General features: G+C 39.7%; 1 non-coding gene across 1 annotated transcript; it reads right to left on the minus strand.

Moving 5' to 3' along the window:
- Positions 1-8,911: 8,911 nt before the first annotated feature.
- Positions 8,912-9,046, minus strand: LOC122110880. Its single transcript, XR_006147941.1, has one exon. It is a non-coding gene; the product is annotated as a small nucleolar RNA SNORA2/SNORA34 family (small nucleolar RNA).
- Positions 9,047-10,135: the final 1,089 nt, after the last annotated feature.

Raw genomic sequence — 10,135 nt, forward strand, 5'->3', positions numbered from 1 at the left:
TGATTCTGTATTTTGGCTACAGTGAATAGTACAGCAATGAACATGATTGTGTTGGCTGTTTTACAGCTTTTGTTTGTGTTCTATTGGATAGATGCCCAGGAGTGGAATTGCTGGGTAGTTCTATGGTTTTTTTTGAGGAATCTCCACACTGCTTTTCAGAGTGGTTGAACAAGCTTACATTCCTACCAACAGTGTATTTGAGCTCCCTTTTGGCCACATCCTTGACTGTATTTGTTATTGCTTGTTTAATTGATTATGGCCATTCTCATTGGGGTGAGGTGGAATCTCAGTGCTGTTTTGATTTGCATTACATTTAGCTAGAGATGTTGAACATTTCTTCATATGTCTATTAGCCATTCTCACTTCTTTTGAAAAGAAGTTGGGTTTTTGTTTCTTTGAGCATTTAATTTTTGAGTGTTTAAGTTTTTGAGCTCTAAGTATATTTTGGATATTAGATCTTATCTGAGGTATAGCCAGTATAAATCTCACATTCTGTAGGCTTTCTTTTTATGTTGCTATCTATGTCTTTTGGTGTGCAGAAATTTTTGAGTTGGATACAATCCCACTTATGAAGTCTTTGTTCTGCTGTACTTCTGGGTCTTTAAGACATTATTACTTGTGCCAAGAAGTGCTAGAGGTTTTCCTACTCCTTCCCATAATAATTTCATGCTTTCTGGTCTTCCATTGAGGTCTTTGATACATTTTGAATTGATGATGGTACAAGATGATATATAAGCACCCAGTTTCAAATTTCTGCATGTGGATATCCAGTTTTTCCAGCAACAGCTATTTTTTTTCTAGCCTATGATTTGGACTCCCTTATCAAATATTATTTGGGTATAGGACTGTAGAATCAATTATGGATCTTATGTTCTATTGGTCCTCAGGTCTATTTCTTTGCCAGTATTAAGCTGTTTTCATTACTATGGCTTTGTTGTGGTTTGATGCAGGGAGCCGGGACAAACGCCATTACAAGATGGCGCCCACTTCCTTTCAGCTTAGAGATAAACGACTCCATATTAGGCAAGTGCTTGGCGGGGCTGCGGGTCCCTAGCTTTGCGCATGCGCCATCATTGTAAATCCTGAGCCAATCCCGTGGCACCTGGTGACGGTAAAGGCGGACAGCCAATCCTGAAGCGACCCGTGTTCCAAACCCTATATAAGCGGCTGTATTTCCTTGCTCGCTCTCTTGCGCTCAAGCTTTCCCTTCAACTAAAAGGCTCTCCAATAAAGTGTGATCTGAGAAGACTCCTGGTGTGGTGGTCGTTCTTCCTCGCTGGCCAAGAAGGCGTTCGCCGCAAGTGGTGCCGAAACCCGGGACCTGCGCAAGAGGTCGAACAGGAGCCAGAACTCAACACACGGAGAGGAGACGTCGGTAAGTATCCCTAGGTATGCTGTTTTTTACTATGGACTATTGGTTGTTTGCATTGCTGCTTCCTTTGTGGTTTGTCTTTCTGGTGGTTCTCTGTGCCTGTCTGTGTTGTGGGGATGACCACAAAGAGGGGGTCTCAAGGAGACCCCTGTACCCTTCTTTGAAGGAATTTTCAAACCGGTTCTCAGCCCTACATGTGGAAGGGCAGGACCAAAAACGCAGTGATCCTGTGAGTGACTCAGAGGAAGAAATGTTAGAGGAGGAGGGAGAGCAGCTCGATCCAGCTGATAATGAAGACTTAGAAGAGGCTGCGGCTGAGTATGAGGCAGACAGATATGGGGGGTGGCGTCCCCAAACGATAAGAGTACCGCAGCAGCCAGAAAGGAGGAAAGGAGCTGGCCCTCACCCGTCGGCCCCCCCCCCTCCCCCGCTGTACCCGCCGGCGGGGCGGAGTCACTTTATAAAAGGGAGCACCTGGTTGCGGCTGGCGGCCGCCTTTCCAGTTTTTGAAAATCCAATTACTAATGAAAGAAATTTTGAGCCAGTTTCCTACTCCCAGCTTAAGGATTTAGTTGAGGCAGTCCGGACTTATGGAGTGACGGCTAATTATACCATAGCCTTACTCCGAAGGCTGACTGTTAATGCTATGACGCCTACGGACTGGTTCGAGGTGGCCCGCACCTGCCTTAACCACGGGCAATTTCTTGATTTTCGATCTATTGTTCATGACAAGGCTCAAGCTCAATACAGACAAAACGTCCATGATGGGCATCCTGATTGGACTGTAGACATGCTTCTTGGACAGGGACCCTTTGCCGTGGATCAACTAGGGTACCCCTTTGAAGTGTACCGGCAAGTGAATACCCTTTTTTATAAATCCTGGCGAGCTCTCCCAAACAAGGGGGAGACGGCGGGCAATTTAACAAAAATCACTCAGGCCCCTCATGAACCATTTTCCAACTTTGTTGCTCGCATGCTGGAGACAGCTGAGCGGGTGTTAAACAATTGTCAAGTTATCTTTTAGGTAATTGGACTGGCGAGTTTGATGAGATGCTGGAGCAGCTGCGGATTGCCATTGTGATTGTCAATTCAACCTGAATGGATCCCGGATTTGTGGAGGGGCTCCAGTCCTGGATTTCCTCCGCTGTTTCCTGGTTATTTTTAGCTTGCTGCTTGGGCGGATGCATGGTCTGCCTATGGTTGGTCTGTCGCCTTCGAGCCCAAACCAGTAGGGACAAAGTTGTTATTTCGCAAGCATTAGCCGCCTTGGAGAGTGGATCCTCACCCCAAATTTGGCTGTCGGCCCTGAGAGGTCATTAAGCCTTATCATTTCGCATAGCCCTAGCACCCCGAGGGATCTGGGGATCCCATTGCACCGGGACAGGTATGTGACTGATAACTTGGAACAGGGTGCAAGGCAAGTGCACTGCACTTGAGAAGAATTTTCCTCTCAAGAAGAGCACGTTGGGCTGCAAGTGGGTTGATGCCCAAGATCCCACCTCTGCAAAAAAGGCATCGGACGGGCCTGGTCGTCACTGGGGAAGGCGCCCCCCAGGCGAAGGCCAGTGCAAGGTCCTCTCTTTGAGACAGAGGCCCGACCTCTACTCTTACCTGTTACCAAAACAAAAAGGGGGAACTGCAGGGAGCCGGGACAAACGCCATTACAAGATGGCGCCCACTTCCTTTCAGCTTAGAGGTAAATGACTCCATATTAGGCAAGTGCTTGGCGGGGCTGCGGGTCCCTAGCTTTGCGCATGCGCCATCATTGTAAATCCTGAGCCAATCCCGTGGCACCTGGTGACGGTAGAAGGCGGACAGCCAATCCTGAAGCGACCCGTGTTCCAAACCCTATATAAGCGGCTGTATTTCCTTGCTCGCTCTCTTGCGCTCAAGCTTTCCCTTCAACTAAAAGGCTCTCCAATAAAGTGTGATCTGAGAAGACTCCTGGTGTGGTGGTCGTTCTTCCTTGCTGGCCGAGAAGGCGTTCGCCGCAGTTTGAAATTTGATTTTGTTTTTACTCCAACAGTGACCTCCCTGCTAAGTATTGCTTTTGCTATTTTGAAGTTTTTTGTTATTCTATATGAATGGTTGGATCAATTTTCTATCTCATCGAAGACAGTTGTAGACATTTTGATTTGTAATACATTAACTTTTAAAATTTCTTTTGGCAATATTGTCATTTTCATGATGTTCATTCTTCAATCAAGGAGCATGGAAGGTCTTCACATTTTCTTAAATCTTCTTCAATGTCCCAAATTTTTAAAGTTACCACCTTACAGGACCTTCATGCCTTTGTTCAAGTTAATTCATGGGCTTAAAAAAATTATTTGTTTACTTTTTTTGAGTCTATTACATATAGGGTTGCTTTCCTGATTTCAGTTTTTCATTGCTGTCATACAGAAAAGCTTTTTTAAGCACATTCTTTTCAGGAAGATCAGAAACACTGTGCTATGTATTTATACTTTCAAACAACAACAACAACAACAAACCTGCAAAGGAACTTGTCTATGTATATATGATCCACATATTTATATGGTTATTTTAGAAACATAACAATATTTTTCAGTTTTCCATAATTTCAGTGAGTTTTACCACCTAAAGCAGAACACCAGATTTAAAAAAGAAATTAAGAAATTCATAACTGGAAAGCTTACAAATTGATGAGCTGTTATGAATTCTAATATATTTCAGGTCAGATCTTTTTACTTCACATATTTAAACAACTGCCAACCATTTGTTTTTGTATCTAGAGACATCTGTGCTATTGGTGAACATTACTTTAGCTATATGCTATCCTAAAATAAAGGTGAATTTTTTTTATGATTTATAGTTTCTAACTATTGGAGTGCTGCCTCTAAATACATGGACTAGATGTTTATTGCACACTAGTGTCTTGCACTGTATTCATGTAATACAGGAAAGATAAACTGGCTTGGTGTGTAGAGTGTTCCCTTCTCTAAGTTGTTCTCATTTTTGGTTTGTGGAGATGGCCATTTGATTGAACTACATGGATAAAATCATTGGCCACTCTCTTCAATAATTTCCCATAATACAGATTGCTCATAGGAAGTTCATACAGGAAAATATTGTTTATTTCCATCAAGGTATGCTGTGTTTTTCAACTTTAATTGTGAAATTGTCTGATTTCACATTTCTTAAGAAAAATTAGTTCCTATTATCTTGACTCTATTTCTCATTATTTTCTGCTTCCAATGACCAATGCTTCCAATGCTTGATTGATATAATTCTGCCAGCGAATTCTCTCTTTTTCTTTATAACTCCTTTTCATTTCTACACACACTAATAAGAAAGCTGTGTATATAGCACAGACATAGAGAAAAGGTTTACAAATGGATTCCCAGGTTATTTCTCTCACAGGTCTTTTTGAAAGACAGTATCAGAATAAACTTCACATATGCTTTTAAGGAAATACAGTAACTAACACTATTTATTAGTGGTTCTCATTCTTAAATAACTAGAATAAGTGATATAGGAAGTACTGGTAACTATTTGAGAAAATAAACAAGGAAAGAATGCTAAAATCATAAAGCCAAAGCAAATGCTTCTTTCATATGTTTCAATTAGGCACTGATGGCTTTGCAATATTTATTTTAGATACTAGAATCCTTTTCAGAGACCAATAGATTTTTTCCACATGTTTTCATTCTGATAAAATTTAGCTGAGATGAGGAATCAGTTGATTATATCCTAAAGAAAGACATGACAGAGGGCAGTTTCTCAAGATACTGCTAAGGGCTGTTGAGTAATCAGACTTCCCATTATTCTTAAAGCTCAGCACAAGGGAGAGTTGCCTCAATATTTTCCTGCAAGACCCTCACCTAGTTTGCCATTTCTGAATCTGGTAAAATCCTTTTAGTAAGCTTAAACAATCAGTAAGTTATTTTACTCTGAGTACAGTTTCAAATAAAAAAAATTCCAATAAATTTTATATGTCCCATGTGGGATACTTATGGTCGAACTAGTGTGTAACCATTCATATGATTCTGGAACATGAAAAGTAGAACTAGAAACAAAGATGAAAGAAGGAGGTTGGATGTTCCTTCATATCTCCACATGCCTATGTGACAGCTCAAGAATTTGATTTAACAATGAATAGGACTAAACTGGACATTTTAATTACTTTTTAAAAATTAGATTTGATGCAGGGCGCTTGTGGTTCACACCTGTAAACCTAGCTACTCAGGAGGCTGAGAACTGAGGATCGCGGTTAAAATTCAGCCCGCGGAAGGAAAGTCAGTGAAACTCTTATCTCCAATAAACCACCAGAAAACCGGAAGTGGCGCTGTAGCTCAAGTGGTAGAGCACTAGCTTTGAGCTCAAGAGCTGAGGGACAGTGTTCAGGCCCAGAGTTCAAATCCCACGATCGACAAAAAAAAAAAAATAGATTTGCTTTAAATTATACATAAAAATTGTATGTAAAATTGAGTAACCCTGGGCCTGGGAAGGTGGCTCAGTGGTAGAGCACTTGCCTTGCATGCATGAGGCCCTGGGTTCGATTCCTCAGCTCAGCACCACATAAGCAAAAAGAAAAAAAAGCCAGAAGTGGCGCTGTGGCTCAAGTGGTAGAACGCTAGCCTTGAGCTGAAGAGCTCAGGGATAACGCCCAGGCCCAGAGTTCAGGCCCCACGACCAAACCCCACTCCCCACCCCTCCAAAAAAAATGAGTAACCTAGCTGGGCGCTGATGGCTCATGCCTGTAATCCTATTACTCAGGAGGCTGAGATCTGAGTATTGTGTTCAAAGCCAGCCAGGGCAGGAAAGTCTGTGAGACTCTTATCTCTAATAACCACCAGAAAATCAGAAGTGGTGCTGTGGCTCAAGTAGTAGAGTGCTCGCCTTGAGCTGAAGAGCTGAGGGACAGGGTCCAAACCCAGAGTTCAAGCCCCATGACCAACCAAAAAAAAAAAAAATGTGTAACCTAGGGTCTTTTGATACAATTATGGTATGATATTTGAAGCAGTTCATATATTACTTTATCTTTTCGATAATTTCTTTATTAAAAGATTTCCTATAGAAAATGCTATTGTTATTTCTTATACTGAACGATGCAGAAAGACATCAAACATTTTTATCCTATCTATATATAAGTTGATTTTTAATTCCAAAGTGTTTCCTCAGTGATCAACTGCATATCCATAAGTAATGGTATTATCTTTGCAGCTGCTCAAAGTAAAACCAATCAGCCTCCTTGATTCCATTCTTTACTCAACACCTATAGTTTATACATATAGATATGTATATAGATATATAGATATGAAAATTGTATATATATAAATATATATATGTTTATAGAGAGGTCTATTCAGATCCTTTGGTCCTTAGCTTAGCACCATAGTACCTTATTTTCAAATAAGTAAAGTTCTGAAATAACTTTATGAGCAGTCAAGACTAAAAATAGGAACAGAGTTATTCTTGGTGATTTGTAGTTGTACATAGGAAACAGAAGTGTTAGAAGAGCAGAAAAGCCAAACAAGGATCCTGAACCAGTTCATACGGCTTCACAAAAGCTTTATCACTCTTATGGCTGGAGAGCAAATGGTGAGAGGGGTATTAGCAGAGCCTAGGAATCAAGACCACTCAGCAGGAGGTGAAATCACAGTGTAAAAGGAAGAAAAACATGAAGAGAGGACTGTATCAGAATTGCCACCTGAAATAGTGAGAAGATTAAGGTGGACAACTTGATTTCTCCCTTTACTGGTCTCAGGGTTTCCTTCATTTTAAAACCTGCCTAGAAAGCAACTGGCAAAGTAGTTTTGGATATATTTGTGAATACTAACTGCTGGAGAGCAATGCAAAGGGAAATGAATTTATGAGTAAGATTACTAGTTAAGTATCACAGTCCACACCATTTCATAAGCAAATTGTATGTTTTCTAATTACTTAAGGTTGACTACTATAGGAAATTTTCATTTATTTCACCTAACAAATGAAGATGTTTCCACACTTTACCACAAAAGTAGAGTATCAAGTGCTGCCCTTCACTCTTCTCTCTCAAAGGTGTTCAAATAACACCATACTATCTGTCAGATCAAGGTGTGATTCCTCATAGTTTGTTGAACTGTAAATGAAAATGCAAGCATAGACATTATTAAAATAATAAATAATAAAGATAAGGGAAAACACAAATTGTTACTGTATGCAAAGTACCAAACTCAGAGCTGAGATGGACCTCACTTCTTGCATCTAATCATGTGGGAGCTATCTTTACTTTCCCAGTCATATTCCTGCTGGCCTCATCCAGGGCCTCAGTTGGTCAAGAATATTTATGTGGCTGGAAATCCAAGACTTCTTTTCAAAAGGGTTTATTAGAGAGGTTTTAAGGGTTTTACTAGTATGTCTGAACCTATTAAGGGAAAATCTCAGGAATAGAATTTGGAAATGTTGAGTTAAAAATTCACTGAGCACTGAGAGATATTGTTGAAGGAGACAAGTTCTCACTATTTAGCTCTGGGTGGCAGGAAATCTTGTGTAGTCTAGGCTATCCTCAAGATTGCCCTCTCCTAATTCGTCCTGTAATTAAACATGTGTACTAGCAAGATAAGCTTGAGGACACTTCCCCCCCCTCCCCCCACCAGTCCTGGGGCTTGAACTCAGGGTCTGGGCATTGTCCCTTAGCAATCCAGCTCAAAGCTACTGCTCTACCACTTGAGCCACAACACTAGTTCTGCTTTTTCTGTTTATGTTGTGCTAAGGAATCAAACACAGGGCCTCATGCTTGAGAGGAAAGCACTCTACCACTGATCTACCTTCCCAGCCCCAAGATCAATTTTAATTTTTAAAAAATATGGAAAATAGACTAGGTTAAATGTTCTTGAATCTCTCATTCCTACTTTATCATTTACTATTAAAGTTGCCTGTATTCAAGTTTAATTTTGAACTTGCTTTATTTTTGTGCTTTTTAAGAGATTAGATTACATATAAAATTGCTACTTGCCATTTGACATGCAAAAACTAAGGATTTAAAAAGTTATCTGTCATTAATCCATTTTCCTTGCTTTTTTTACCATCAGTAATAGTTAGTTTTCATTATTATCATATTGTTCCATCATTGTTTCCAAAAATTCCTCATAGTCTTAATATATGTATAAGAAATTTTCCTCTTTGAGAACATAGAGGTACCCAAATGAATGGTATTTTTTCTTTTATTTTTAATATATATTTTGTGCTGTAAAAATACCATACAGAGAGGTTATAGTTACATGAATAAGGTAATGAGTACATTTCCTATCGAGCACTGTTACTACATTCTTTGTTTCCTACCATCCCTTCCCTCTACATCTCCCATCTCCTTCCTACCACACACCAGAAGTTGTACAGTTCATTTTCAACATATGTCTTATACTCTAATTGCTTTAGTGCATCAACCAGTATCTTTTATTAAGCAATTTTTTAATTTTTTATTACAAGATGCAGGGCATCAGAATCAAATGCAGTGAAAACAGGGGTTCTACCATAGGGGTAGAACATACAAAAGAAACAAAAAAATGACATAGTAAATTATAAGTTCATTTTTTTTACCAATGTTTCTTTCTAATGAACTGACCATTATATTTCCAAAGTTCTGAAATGGCCAACAGACCAAGAAAGACATTCTTTAGGCTCCTGCTTGAAACCAACAGCTTCAACAAACTGCTGGTTTTGATTCAGGGCCAAACATTATAAGTTCATTAAAAACAACAGGAAGTAAGAAAAAACAAAACAAAACAAAACAAAAACCTCTTGTGGGGGCTGGGAAGGTGGCTCAGTGGTAGAGCGCTTGCCTTGCATGCATGAGGCCCTGGGTTCGATTCCTCAGCACCACATAAGCAAAAAGAAAACAAACAAAAAAAAAACCCAAAAAACCTCTTGTGTCCCTATCTTGGGATTCATTTCACTTAACATCATCTTATATAATCATATGTACATAACTTTTGACTTTTCTGCTTGTCCTAGACATATACTAGTTATTGCAGATAAGGGAAACCATGGGACCTATGTTTCTTTGGTCATGGCTTACTTCACTTATAATTTTTTCCAAGTCTTTCTGTTTTCTAACAAATAGGATGGTGTAATTATTTCTGATTGAGGCATAGAATTCCAGTGTGTGTGTGTGTGTGTGTGCGTGTGTGTGTATCACATTTTCTTGATATATTCATCTACTGAGGGGCATCTGGATTGGTTCCATTTCTTAGCTATGGTGAATAAGGCTATGATAAACATAGTTGTGCTGATAGTTTTAGTATGGCCTTTTTTTGTGATCACTTGGGTAAATAGCCAAAAGTGGGATTGCTGGGTCATAGAGGAGCTCTATATGTAGTCTTTTGAGGAACCTCCATACTGTTTTTCAGAGTGGTTGAAAAAGTTACATTCCTACCAACAATGCATTAGGATTCACTTTTGGCCAGATCCCCTCTAGCATCCGTTGTTATTAGATTTCTTGATTACAGCCATTCTAACTTGGGTCAGGTGGAATTTCAGTGTTTTGATTTGCATTTCTTCTATGGCTAGAGAAGTTGAGCATTTCTTCATGTGTCTATTGGCTGCTTTTATTTCATCTTCCGGGAAATCTCTCTTCAAGTCTTTAGCCCACATATTAATTGGGTGGTTGTTTCTTTGAGAATTTGTTTAGGGAGTATTTAATTTTTTGAGTTCTAAGTATATTTTAGATATGAGACCCTTGTCTATTTTATGGCTAGTGAAGATCTTCTACCAACCTATGGGCTTTGTATTGATCTTACTATGTCCTTTGCCATGCAGAAGCTC

Source organism: Dipodomys spectabilis, unplaced genomic scaffold, assembly GCF_019054845.1.
Source record: "Dipodomys spectabilis isolate Male_0828 unplaced genomic scaffold, ASM1905484v1 ptg000081l, whole genome shotgun sequence".
Taxonomy (NCBI): Eukaryota; Metazoa; Chordata; class Mammalia; order Rodentia; family Heteromyidae; genus Dipodomys; species Dipodomys spectabilis.